Raw genomic sequence first — 14,268 nt, forward strand, 5'->3', positions numbered from 1 at the left:
GTGTGTAAATATAGTACTTAGTATAACATAACTTTTCAAAATAAATATTTTTAAAAAATTACCAAAAATCTCAACGTTTGCACAAATGCAGTAATAGTATGGTAGATCGTAGTCTCCTCTAATAAAGAGCCTCATGTGTTTGTTACTATTAATAGTCATTAGTTGTAAAAGTGGTGTATTTTTATGAAAAAACTGCTTGCATAAGTGATTTAAAAAATTATATTTTTCGCTATCAGAAACAAAAAAAGTTACCGTTGCATCAAAACTTTGAATGGTCTAAAATATTGTGATGTCGGATTTTCACAATCTTTTCTAGTTTACGAGATCTAAACGGGACAGATATTTCACACAAAACTAATAGCGTCTCTTCCCCTTTCGAGGGCCGCTAAAAAACAGTCACTAAATTACGATTCCCCCCCCCCCGGCAGGGGTGGGGGATTTCATTTCGGGGCGGGGTTGAACCTTAAACCCCACCCCCCTTGGCTATGCCCATGATATATGTATATATATATATATGTGTGTGTGTTTAATTCCCTTATTACGTTATGACACGTTTTTTTCCCCACTTAACATTCTCGAATCAAGTTGAAATTTTGTGTAGTCGATGAAAATACATGAATCAATTCAAAAAGTATCCATTTAGTTATTCATTTAGTGAAAATAAATTAATTTTGTTTCATGCGGCAGAAACGGGGCTAAACCCTCTAAGTTTCATATAAATGACAGTAATTAGAGGTTCTTTCCCTTAAATAAGCTTTGTTTTTTTTTTTAAGTGTTCTTTTTTTTTTCTATTGCTTGTGCTTTTTTTTTTTTTTTTATATCCACTCTAGTTTCCTTTCAGTTAACAAAGTGTTTAGCATGATGTGTCATTATGAGGAAATTTTTTTCTTCCAGTATTTCAAGTTTTTTCCCTTACTCAACATGACATAAAACTTGACAAGATCATAACCCGAGGACGAGCTTTAGTCGTCACTGTATTGAGCAGATATTTCCAGGCCTTGTACGCATGTGTGTAGAGTGGCGTCCTTGCCTACCGTCTGACCACTTGGTTTGAAGTGACACGCAGTGCTGGTGTCACTTAGAGTGTCTTGTAAGATAATTTCATAAGTGAACATCTTGCAGATCTTGGTTCGGGAATTTAGAATTTCAAATTTATTTTTTTCCCCAGGAAAATGTACATACGTTGTACGTACGTGTAACCTCATTCCTGTCTACGCTTGTCGTGATTGTGAAGTATTGTGTTCAAATGATTGAGTTTTAACGCGTTGGTCAGCTAATATTTAAAATAAACATAAATATAAGCACATTAAATCACTTATTACTTTATATTCAAATACTATGAATCTTATTTATCATTATTTTTCATATTGAACATACAATATAATTTAGATCACATAGATTTATCATAAATAACACATTCTGATTAATTCAATAATTAATGAAGTGATCTTTCTGAAATCTCGACAAGGTGTCATCCTGCTCGAGTTTATGTGGGAAATTTGAGCTCTACGCAATGATGAAATGTATTCATAACTGTGTCCAGTCTTAGACTGTGTGTATGACGAAATTGTGAGTTCATTGTAGGAATTGAAAAAAAAAAAACAACGTGTAACTACATCTTTCTACTTGGCAATAGTTTAGTTTATGAGTTTGTATCAGTCGTATCAATACATGTGTTATAGATCGAGACAAACAACAATAAACCTGTGCGATTAGAAATATCTTTTTGGAACAATTGTTTTTGTTTAGCGCAACTTGTCTGAACCAGTTGGAAAGGGGTTGGGGAGAAAGAATGGGGTATCTGAGTGGTTGCGTTTTAAATGTATTTACTATTTATAAAAAGAAATGGGGTGGGGGATCGACCTGAATTCGAACTCGTGGGCTTAAGTATTCTCAAGCCAACACGGTAACCACTCTGCTAACGAAGAGCTTATGAATATTGAAGATTGTATAGTTATCTTCTGTTTCTATTTCATGTTTGTGTTCACTAAGCCAGATTGAGTTGATAAAATCGTCGATATAACGGGCAGGAGGCAATCCCGACCATTCCGTTGAGCAAGAGAAACTATCGTTCAGATGTCAACTCAGTAACATTAGTTTCTCGAGAAGCTCTTTCTCGCCCTAATGTAGTCTTAGAACTGTTTGGCTATAAGACGTTCCTTGATTAGGCACTTCTCAACTCAAGAGTCGTTTACTAAAGTGTTGTGTCTTTTTTTTCATAGAAAGTTGTGAAGGTTTATGCAGCCATCTCTTGACCAGCAATATCGCAAGTCACTTCGAGGCTGAGCCAGTAATTGGTCCATGAAATCAACACGTGCCCACTCACGTTGGTTGTTTTAAAAAAGAGAAATCCCTCACCTCTGCATGGTCAGCAGTTTAGGTGGCTAGCAACTTACAGAAAGTGGTGCACATAATGAGCCACTTATGAGATTTAGAACGTTGAGGTGGTGTAAGATTCAAACTGGCCTTACAAGTTAGGTAGGAGCTAGGCATAGATGCAAATATCTAGTCTTAAAGAAAAGCGAAACAAAAAAAGACAAATTTGAAACTGACAAGAAATCCTTGCTGATTCCTCGGAGCTCTGAAGCACATTCTCAGCCCGCAAACTAAAACAAAAATCGCACTTTTGAGGGTAACTCGAAGCTTTTATTCATAAGAGAGAATCGAAATGAAATCTATACCGGGGGGGGGGGGGTCATAGGTTTAACATAATTATGTTTGTTAGTGTTTAGAAATAAGCTCAGTCGTGACCAGCGGCTTTACGTGTCACGGTGACCTTGATTCAGTTTGTTCTTAAAAAAATATGAACTGGAAGTCTAGATTTAAACTCAGAATCTTAGCAACAAATTACACCGCCGCCTCAGTGCTGCCCCTCCCACGCGTCACGCTGAGGTGAAAGCCCGAAAGGTAAAAAAGTGATTTTTTTTTGGTCCAGGTAGATTCGTTGCAGGTAGAGTGGGTGGAGGAGGGGGGGGCAGTGACGTTGACTGAACTATCTCGCACTAATGTTATCTAACCTCATTCCCATGACTTGGCGAGCCACCGGGGCGTCTGTGTGTGTGTGTGTGTGTGTCTCAGAAGATGAGGGCGTGCGAGGGAGGTGAAGATAGCATAGGGCATGTTTACACAGCTCAGAGTATCTCCATGATACAGTGGTAGGTAGAATACACTTCAGTCTACAACTCACTACAGTCGAACCGGTTAATTGGCACGCATTGGGACCGAGACCAATCGGTGGGACGTGATCGTTTTAGTCCAAATAACCGGCTAGTCCCTTAAACCGAATTCGACCCCATGAAAGGTTTTGTTTTGGTACTTTTGTAAACAGTATATCGACGGTCAGAGTAAGCGCTGGGCAGACTGTACATGCATATATTTGTTTTAATGGGCTTTTCTGCTGATCTGGTGTAAGCTTGTCTCTCAGCCTCGTGGACTCATTTCATTCGGCACATTTGGAATGACGACATTCTTTATGTAAGAATTTCTTTGGATATCAGTGTGGAACATTATATACATCAGCAGTGATCTGAAACCATTTTCAGCGTCCTATAGTCAGAACGATTCCTTCCTAGGGCATTGTAAATCATTTTCTAAGTAGTCTACTTTTATGTCTTCCATGACATCGCTGTTCTCAAGTCAAGAGTTCAAATAGAACGACAGAAGCACGTGTTTTGCAGTCACTGTTTGGGTACTCTGCTGCTTTGCAAACATGAGTCTAGAGGTGCTGTGCCACAGACATTGTTGTTGGGCTTTTCAAAGCAGGCTGCCTGAAGCAGTCTACAAACAACATGCAATACACTCCTAGGTACTATCACTTCATTGGCTTGACTGATTTTGTGTCGTAACTCTCCATCCTAGTCTTATTTGATGCACTCTTGCATTTAGAAATGTAATGGCAGTTTTAGTGCACACGTTTCTCTGTGATTTGCGAAGTGAAGAATCAGCCGTTGTACTGTTTCTTCACGGATATATATATATAAACTAGTGATTTTTTAAACACTAGAACGCAATGAACTATTTAGTAATCCTGAGACTTTTAAGTGCAGTCATTGCAGATCAGGATTCGACCCAGGTCGTTGCTGGCTAGCTTTCGTGATCCAGAGCTCTTTAGCTCCCCCATTCATTAGTTTCTCCTGGGCAAAGTTTGTTAAGTATGTTTGAGGGCGAACCAAAAGTTGTCTGCAAGTTAACTTGGTGCCTGGCTCATTACGCCTGCACATTTGACACAAATCCCGGGGCAAGTCGAGTCGGTGCTCGGGCTCAGCTCTAGATTTGGAGCTTATGTTTCGGTATAATCCAGGGAGATCATCGTTCGCCATCTTGAACTTGGAAATACGCTGACGACACTGGAGTGATTGTGCTGCCCAGGGTTTTCTTGGCGCACCCCCTCCCTCGCGCGACACCGTGCAGTGCTTCCACCTTCCCCATTCACTGACATTAAGCCTTCACTATACCCCCTCCTTTTCTCTCTCTCTTCTTTTCGCATTGTCTGTTCATACTCGCTCAATCACATATCTTGCGGTGCCAGCAAGGATCTGTGTTTGTCAGATTGCGTGAGTGCTTAGATGTGCTGGTGTAAGTGTGTGTCCTCGGAGAATCTAGGCCAGCGTATCCGATGACGTCAGTGCCACGTTCTAAGCAGACAACAACCGATCTGGCAGCTACTACTACTGCCTGGCCTGGCGTACATCCCCCGTGAGTAGTGTCGCGTTGGGGGTGGCGGTGGGGTGGGAATGGTCGTGTGGCGTGAGTAGGTGTTGTGATGTTTTGTCACCAGTGTGTGGGTTGTTTGTGTATTTTGTCGTTAAACTAAAGACATGTTTTGTCTCGGATGTAACGTATGTCGACATTTGGACGGAATGAATTGAAGGATGTAATTTCTTGAATATTCTACATCATGTACACCTATATATTCACCATTCGCGGAGATTAAAAGTGCTTGATTTTTTATTTTTTTTTTACTTGTCACTTTGTATTTTAAAGTGAAAAGAAAACGTATAAACTAGACATAATGATTTCACCTTGGTAAGTTCAAAAGAAACCTCACTATTTCATCACTGTCATAAAGGCATGTTACATTTATTTGAAATTCAGACTTTTGACTCCATCGTGAGTTTTATTAATTTGTTTTGTCAACATTGTCAAATAATTCTTGAATGTCATTTTGTTTGGTTTCAGGTGAGACAAAAGGGAATGTTCTGATCAAGTCATCGTGTTAGGTCAAAATGTTCCAGAGTTCTAGAGAATTAAGAACGATTTGACACCAAACTTGTTGGATACTTGTTGAAACAGCGAGGAGCTTTAGATTCATTGGTGAGTAGCCTACCTGCAAAGTAGCAACAAAACAAACAAACAACGTTATTGATAACTCTTGTGTTTCTTCCTTCCATTTCTATCCTCGCCGTAACCTCCATAGTTCAGAAATAATGATTTTGTTCTAGTTGATATGGTATCCAAGTTATGTCTGAATGAACAACTCCTGTCTAGGCTATCTTAGTTTTATATGAAAGACCAACAATTCATGTCAGCGTTCATCACTTGTTTGTTCTGGTATTTACTATGGTAATGATATACTCAGATTACCTAATAATCTGTCTGGACAGGAAATGGAATCGTAACTCTCATAGTAAGTTGAGTTCATAGGTGTCGCTTTTTTTTTTTTTTTTTATTAGTTTCATTATGTTCGTCCCGGAGAACCTCTCTATAATGAGTTATCTTGTCATTTACATTTGTTTATTGTTATTTTTTTTTAGTCTGCACTGTGTCTATTTAATATTTTATTATGAAAGGACATGTTGAATGAAATTTAGTGAAACAATAGACCAGGATTCGAACAAAGGATTGTCCATTGTGTCTCTATATTACCTTCACCAATGTCTATCACTTTTCTATCATTCATTACAAATTTGGTCCCTATTGCCTTTATTATTGCAACATCTATGCATCGATCAGTGTTTCATTTCTTCAAGACGCTATTATCATCATAGCTTTACATTCCTGTATTAGTGAGTCAGGGGAGACTTTCAAATGCAGCCGTGACGCCCGGTCGGTTCACTGACCAAGTCAATAGTTTGCGCCCCATGACCCTCATCATACGTTACGCCACCACTATTGTACGCCACTACATTGAAGTATCATCAAAAAAAAAACAAGTTGGTAACTACGCCAGTCTAGACCGCACACTTGCTCTCGTATGTATTCGTCTGTGAAGAAGGTACTAGTTAGTGATAGATGCTGTTCCCTCCTTCCAACCAGCATTTGATTTCTTTGTGGCTATTCCGCTGAGGATATTCTCGGAGGCCAGCACAATGAGAGATGTCTTTCACCTATTTCAATCTGAAGTTATGCAACACCTTTTCACCAAACTAGACGGGAGCGTAGAAGCAAAATGTGCCTCAGGGAACACCTAGCACTGCTAGGTCGTGACCTAGAAATAGTCAAGTACAGTGTTATATACCATTGGAAGGAAAAATAAATTATGACTGTGCACCTGCGAAGCTTCCCATGCCTCCACGCTATCGAAAGAGAATATTCCAATTAGAAGCCATAAACCACCAGGAAAAGGCCAATTCTGATAAATGATGTTAAGTAAAGAGTCAAGTTGTAAGTCCTACCAAGGAAAAGTTGACTAAATGAATATACTGCGGTGCTGACAAACAACCTGCTTGGACATTGTTACCTAGGCCTTGAGGCCAAGTGATTACTTACTATTGGAATATTACCTTTTTTTTTTATTATTATTAAGTTTTGATAAGCATTATATTTGGTCTTTTGCAATTTAAAGATTGAATACATTTTAAAGAAGACCTGACAAAGTAGGCCTGAACTCGTCAACTGTCCATTTTTCCCTGGACATTGGTGATTAGATTTATCATTTAGAGAGGTTATGGTATTACAGAACAGAATACAAGTTAATTGAATCATCTTTGCAAGGTCCTTCCATGATCGTATTCTCAAGATTAAAAACTCATTCTAAAGACAAAATGATTTACTTAAGCAGGGCAAGCATGCTAATAAATAGCATCTTGTACCATATACTTTGTATCCTATGTCCAGATTCTACATGAAAACATAACTAATTGTAGGATTGCTGCCTGGTCGTGCTGTAAGCGCGCTGGATTGTCGTTCGCTTGTCTCTATTGTCCCAGGTTCATACCATGCCTGTTGCCATTCCCGTTAAAGCCATAGAGCCATAGAATGTCTGATTTCAGTCACCTGAAATTGTGAAATCTCTTTTATACCACATCCCTCCCCCTTCTCACTCTCTCTCTTTGTTTCCCTTGTCAGCATGCACTTTTGAAGTACTCCTGCATCCTAACACTTTGCCACACTTCCCTTGTACAAACAGATTCGCTGGTAATTTGTTTATCTGGCACCAGAAATGACTATGTTTAGTCTAAGTAGCTTTTTGTTTTCTCTGAGTCAAGAGTTTGTCACTGTTCCCATTGCTCGGTGGGGTTCACTTTGTTAAGGAGGAAGAAATACCAATAGGGAAGGAGGAATATTGACCCAATAGGCACAGTTGTGGCTTCCTATAATGGGTCAAGTCCGGCCAAGACTGGGAAGTGGTGAACTTGATCTGGTACAGACGAACAGTTGCACTTCTGACTCCTTCAACTGCCCCCCCCCCCCATCCCAAAACCCTTTTTTTTTTGTTCGAAAATAGCGCTGTCTGTGTTGAGAAAGTTTTCTCGGATCTAAGTATGGCTTGCTGACGAGATGCTGACGTTCTATTAAATACCCTCGTTCAGTGTTTGCCAAATGAACTATTGGACTAATTAACTACTAGGCCAGCACCTGAATTAATCTCTCTTACTTCACTGAAGATGTTCAGCTAAATACTCAGAATCTGTTTGGGAAAAAATTTAGGAAACACTGCCCTAGTTTGTATTGGTTGGACTTTTGTTTTGTGGGTTTTTTTTTTCTTAAATAATTATATACATTTTTAGAGAAATTTGTGTAAGCAATTTTCTTTAAATGATCTGTAGTTCTGGTGATAACTTTCAATTGGCCTTTTTTTATTTTAGCGTGGGAGAGAAGTAGTGTCTTTATAGTCTGATACAAGCTATAATACATAAATCTATTTGTAATTAGATTCAGCTCTTCACTCCTGAGTGACCTAGAACTTGGTCTAGAGTAAATGACACACAGAAAAGTAATCGCTGAGAATGTTGTCACAAACTACTCACCACCCGAAAGAGGGACGACTTTTTTGTTTGTCTTTATTTGTGTATGTCGGTATTGTGCACCAACGTCTTGGGTCTGTTTTAGAAGCACGGCATGTCTATATCCAACAGACACTTTGGACAGCCATCAGCCAGAGGGTGTGTTGACGTATATGAAGCAGTCCAGACTTGAGTTCTGTACAGCACACACACCGGTAGGCGAGGATTGGTTTTTTAAAGCCCACTCCACACCTTGATGCGTTCATAAGCATGGGTCGGAAATTAGTTTGGGGTGGGGGGGGGGAGTTAATCAGCTAGGATAGAGGAAAGGGGGGAGGAAATAGAAAGTGAATGACAGTAGAATATTTAGTTGGGGGGGGGGGAGAAAAGTTTAAAGAAAAGCGGGTAAAGACAAAGCGAACAAAACGTTCAAATATTTTCTCTTGACTCTAATAATGGGCACCTGACTTCAGTTGAGGAAAGTAAAGGCAATTGGTCGTTGTGCTGGCCACATGACACCCTCGTTAACCGTTAGCCAACGAAATAGATGACGTTAACATAGTCTGCCCTGTAGATCGCTAGGTCTGAAAGTGGAACTTTTTATTTTTTTATTCATTTTCCTGTTTTGTGTTGAATCAATTTTAGTTTATCTCGCTGTCACTTACTGATTCATGAACATTTTGCAGTGCATTAATAGTAGTTTATCTCTCTGTAAGTCACTTTCTACTTCACTTCATGAAATTTAAATGTGTTGCTGTAGCATCTCGACGTCCTGAAAAAACGACTAGCATTGTTTACTGGTGTGCGTTCTTATTGACTGATGTCGGCGTGTTTGTAGTCAGGATCTAGTTATCATAAGTCTGCTCGGATTATTCTGTGCTCCGTATGGTCACGCGAGTCTAGCAACATTGGAGGCTTTTAAGTCTGTTCGATACACAATCAATGTGCAGTCTCAATTCATCGTTTTCAATGGAAACAGTGTGTTCCCCGTAACTTGTTGTTTAATGTAAACATTGAGTGCAATGGAGCCCAACTTGGAGCATAACCGACTTCGATATTTGTATATATATGTTGATCCTCTGACACTACGTCGTGAGGTTTTTGTTTTATCAGAACACTCATTTCAGAGTCGTTCATCTTGTTATATCAGAACACTCATTTCAGAGTCTTTTATCTTGTTATATCAGAACACTCATTTCAGAGTCTTTTATCTTGTTATATCAGAACACTCATTTTAGAGTCTTTCATCTTGTTATATCAGAACACTCATTTTAGAGTCTTTTATCTTGTTATATCAGAACACTCATTTCTGAGTCTTTCCACTTGTTATTTCAGAACACTCATTTCAGAGTCTTTTATCTTGTTATATCAGAACACTCATTTCAGAGTCTTTTATCTTGTTATATCAGAACACTCATTTCAGAGTCTTTTATCTTGTTATATCAGAACACTCATTTTAGAGTCTTTCATATTGTTATATCAGAACACTCATTTCAGAGTCTTTCCGCTTGTTATTTCAGAACACTCATTTCAGAGTCTTTCCACTTGTTATTTCAGAACACTCATTTTAGAGTCTTTCATCTTGTTATATCAGAACACTCATTTCAGAGTCTTTCCGCTTGTTATTTCAGAACACTCATTTCAGAGTCTTTCCACTTGTTATTTCAGAACACTCATTTCAGAGTCTTTTATCTTGTTATATCAGAACACTCATTTCAGAGTCTTTCCGCTTGTTATATCAGAACACTCATTTCAGAGTCTTTCCAATTGTTATATCTGAATAATTCTCACATTCTTTCCAGTTGTTATATCTGAATAATTCTCACATGCTTTCCAGTTGTTATATCTGAATAATTCTCACATGCTTTCCAGTTGTTATATCTGAATAATTCTCACATGCTTTCCAGTTGTTATATCTGAATAATTCTCACATGCTTTCCAGTTGTTATATCTGAATAATTCTCACATGCTTTCCAGTTGTTATATCTGAATAATTCTCACATGCTTTCCAGTTGTTATATCTGAATAATTCTCACATGCTTTCCAGTTGTTATATCTGAATAATTCTCACATTCTTTCCAGTTGTTATATCTGAATAATTCTCACATGCTTTCCAGTTGTTATATCTGAATAATTCTCACATGCTTTCCAGTTGTTATATCTGAATAATTCTCACATGCTTTCCAGTTGTTATATCTGAATAATTCTCACATGCTTTCCAGTTGTTATATCTGAATAATTCTCACATGCTTTCCAGTTGTTATATCTGAATAATTCTCACATGCTTTCCAGTTGTTATATCTGAATAATTCTCACATGCTTTCCAGTTGTTATATCTGAATAATTCTCACATTCTTTCCAGTTGTTATATCTGAATAATTCTCACATGCTTTCCAGTTGTTATATCTGAATAATTCTCACATTCTTTCCAGTTGTTATATCTGAATAATTCTCACATTCTTTCCAGTTGTTATATCTGAATAATTCTCACATGCTTTCCAGTTGTTATATCTGAATAATTCTCACATGCTTTCCAGTTGTTATATCTGAATAATTCTCACATGCTTTCCAGTTGTTATATCTGAATAATTCTCACATGCTTTCCAGTTGTTATATCTGAATAATTCTCACATGCTTTCCAGTTGTTATATCTGAATAATTCTCACATGCTTTCCAGTTGTTATATCTGAATAATTCTCACATGCTTTCCAGTTGTTATATCTGAATAATTCTCACATGCTTTCCAGTTGTTATATCTGAATACTTGTTAAACAATTCTTGATACCTTCATGTCATACTTGAATATTTATTTCCTCATGTCTCGATGTTTACCTATTTCCAGTAGTTGTATTTAATCTTGGATTCTTTCCATTTGTTATGTTTGAATAATTATCTCAGATTTACGACGTTTTCATTTTTCATCTCAAATTCATGAGGTCCTTTTTTTTTTTTGTCTCTCATTTATGTTGTCTTTATGCCTTAATCATAGGTTCGTGATTTCACTATATTTACTGTTTAATAGCTTGAGAACACTTGATGCAGGCCTCTGGAGAAGTAAATACATTGAACATATTTCCTGTTTAACGATGTGAGATCACTTGATGCAGGTCTCTAGAGAAGTAAATGTACTGGACATATTTACTGTTTAACAGTTTGAGAACTCTTGATGCAGGTCTCTAGAGAAGTAAATGTGCTGAGTAAAGAGGTCTAGTGAAGTCTAGTTGACTGATGACTGCTGGAGGTGGGAGTGGGACGCTTAGTACGTCTGGAAATGTCAATATTTAAATTCCGTACACTTTTAAGTCTTGTATTTGTTGTAACTGAAGTAAAAATGTTAGTGTTCTCATTCTATTACTGCTGGCTGGATATACACTTTTCTCATTTCTTGTACTGCTCTATCTCATGCATAAAGGCAGACCTAAACCGGCCATGTTAATTGTCCTGTTCGTCAGCTCCCATGAGATGGATTACTGCCGGGGTCTTTAGCATTATTTCATTACCCCACTGAACGCGGCGTTGGTCTACTCAGGATTCAGGTTGTGTCCTACGACAGGGCCTCCCCGAAGGGTCATTGTCCTGTCCATTAATCCCAGACTTCTACAAGCAGTTGTCTGATGTAATCGCACTTCCGATGGATGGGCAGATCTTCCTGAGGTGCTTCGCCCTAAAACCTGTTCCCCCCCTCCTCCTCCTGTTCCTGTCGTGACACGCGCCAGTTAAAGGATTTCACGTGGGCAGATTACGAAGGGGAAAATCCGGACCGGACGATGAGGTTGTAGGTCAGTGGGTTAAATCCATCGTCCATGTTCTAGATTTACCACGATGATGTATTGGATAACTTATTATTCTTCTTTATTGTGGTAGTATTTTCAAATGGATTATAGTTAAAGCGGTGGGGTTAATGGCTTTAGTTTATATAACACGTTTGTGAAAAGTGTCAATCTTGTGTTCAAGGAAATGTTGAACTATAGTAGAGAAGTGAATTCATTCATTTCCACGTGTTACCTTTTATGTCCTTACCGTAAGCATGAATACAACCAATGTGGTCTTCTAATTCACCAATGAAAAAAGGACGGATGTAAGCCGTATCACAAAGCTTATATAAACTATGTCTGTCTGTCTGTCTAGTATAACGTTTGTACACGTTATTTCTCCACTCCCGAGGTCGGATCGAATTGAAATATTGCACCATTATTTCTTGTACCTGACAAAACAAGAATCAGTATGAAGAAAAATTACCAATTGGTGAATTAATTATTGATAATTATTTTTTTTTTAATTGGTATCGAACAAGGGAAAGAAATTGCACTTAACAGATTTGGTGGTATAAGTTGAATTAAACCCTTTGGGGCGTCGCTTAAAAGTTTGAAACTAATAAATAGATAGCTATGAAACTTATTTTCATAAGCACTTGGCTGGCACACTAGATACGAATACAAAGATTACATAAATGAAGTCTGGATGTTAAGGGTAATGGTACGCCTACATTCAATGAATAAACAGAAAAACCTCAGAATTGATTTGTCTTGTTGTCAGTGCACTTTTCCTTGCTCAATTCAATTGCTTTACACAAATTATCTTCCCTAAAAAAAAACAATAAAAAAAAAAAACATCAACATCTTGGCTTTCTGGTAAGTCGTTACTACAACATATTACTTTAACTCAAGTTTGAAAATTTGTTTTTTTATCGACATATGTCAGCTGTGTAGTTTTGTTTTGTTCCATTCCTTTTCATTTTTTCATTTTCTTCGGTTGTTTTAACTCGCTAAGGGTATTTGGTCAGAGTATTACTGGTTAGAATTGTTGAAGTTATCACGGGTCAGTGCCCTTGAATTGTTCCTCTACTTACAATTACTTATGTGTTACACTAGAATGGCGATATATCAGGTTCTTTAACCAATGAATAGTGCAGCGGTGAACAGATTAGTCTGTTCTCTTTAGAGTTTTACTGGGTCGTGGAATCAGTATAAAATACAAAAATTAAAAGAATATAATCGACATAGTATCATGTAACTTCCTAGAAACTTGAGTCTCTGATGACCTCGATAGCTATCTTCTAGAACTTGTCTCATTCTACTCTGTCCCGTCCTGAACATGTCTCATACTACTCTGTCCCGTCCTGAACATGTCTCATTCTACTCTGTTCCGTCCAAAACGTGTCTCATTCTACTCTGTCCCGTCCAAAACATGTCTCATTCTACTCTGTCCCGTCCTGAACATGTCTCATTCTACTCTGTCCCGTCCAAAACATGTCTCATTCTACTCTGTCCCGTCCTGAACATGTCTCATTCTACTCTGTCCCGTCCTGAACATGTCTCATTCTACTCTGTCCCGTCCATAACATGTCTCATTCTACTCTGTCCCGTCCAAAACATGTCTCATTGTACTCTGTCCCGTCCAAAACATGTCTCATTCTACTCTGTCCCGTCCAAAACGTGTCTCATTCTACTCTGTCCCGTCCTGAACATGTCTCATACTACTCTGTCCCGTCCTGAACATGTCTCATTCTACTCTGTCCCGTCCAAAACGTGTCTCATTCTACTCTGTCCCGTCCAAAACATGTCTCATTCTACTCTGTCCCGTCCTGAACATGTCTCATTCTACTCTGTCCCGTCCAAAACATGTCTCATTCTACTCTGTCCCGTCCTGAACATGTCTCATTCTACTCTGTCCCGTCCTGAACATGTCTCATTCTACTCTGTCCCGTCCATAACATGTCTCATTCTACTCTGTCCCGTCCAAAACATGTCTCATTCTACTCTGTCCCGTCCAAAACATGTCTCATTGTACTCTGTCCCGTCCAAAACATGTCTCATTCTACTCTGTCCCGTCCAAAACGTGTCTCATTCTACTCTGTCCCGTCCTGAACATGTCTCATTCTACTCTGTCCCGTCCAAAACGTGTCTCATTCTACTCTGTCCCGTTCTGAACATGTCTCATTCTACTCTGTCCCGTCAAGAACATGTCTCATTCTACTCTGTCCCGTCCAAAACCTGTCTCATTCTACTCTGTCCCGTCAAGAACATGTCTCATTCTACTCTGTCCCGTCCAAAAAATGTCTCATTCTACTCTGTCCCGTCAAGAACATGTCTCATTCTACTCT

General features: G+C 38.5%; 1 protein-coding gene across 3 annotated transcripts in view; it reads left to right on the plus strand.

Annotated features, from left to right (window-relative positions):
• LOC106071788 (uncharacterized) overlaps window positions 1-14,268 on the plus strand; it is an 81,690-nt gene that overhangs the window by 56,222 nt on the left and 11,200 nt on the right. For all 3 annotated transcript variants that reach the window (XM_013231968.2, XM_013231969.2, XM_013231970.2), the window contains exon 2: window positions 5,179-5,313. The gene's annotated coding sequence lies outside the window, so the exon portion shown is untranslated. The remainder of the gene's footprint in view (window positions 1-5,178; window positions 5,314-14,268) is intronic.

Source organism: Biomphalaria glabrata, chromosome 16, assembly GCF_947242115.1.
Source record: "Biomphalaria glabrata chromosome 16, xgBioGlab47.1, whole genome shotgun sequence".
Lineage (NCBI taxonomy): Eukaryota > Metazoa > Mollusca > Gastropoda > Planorbidae > Biomphalaria > Biomphalaria glabrata.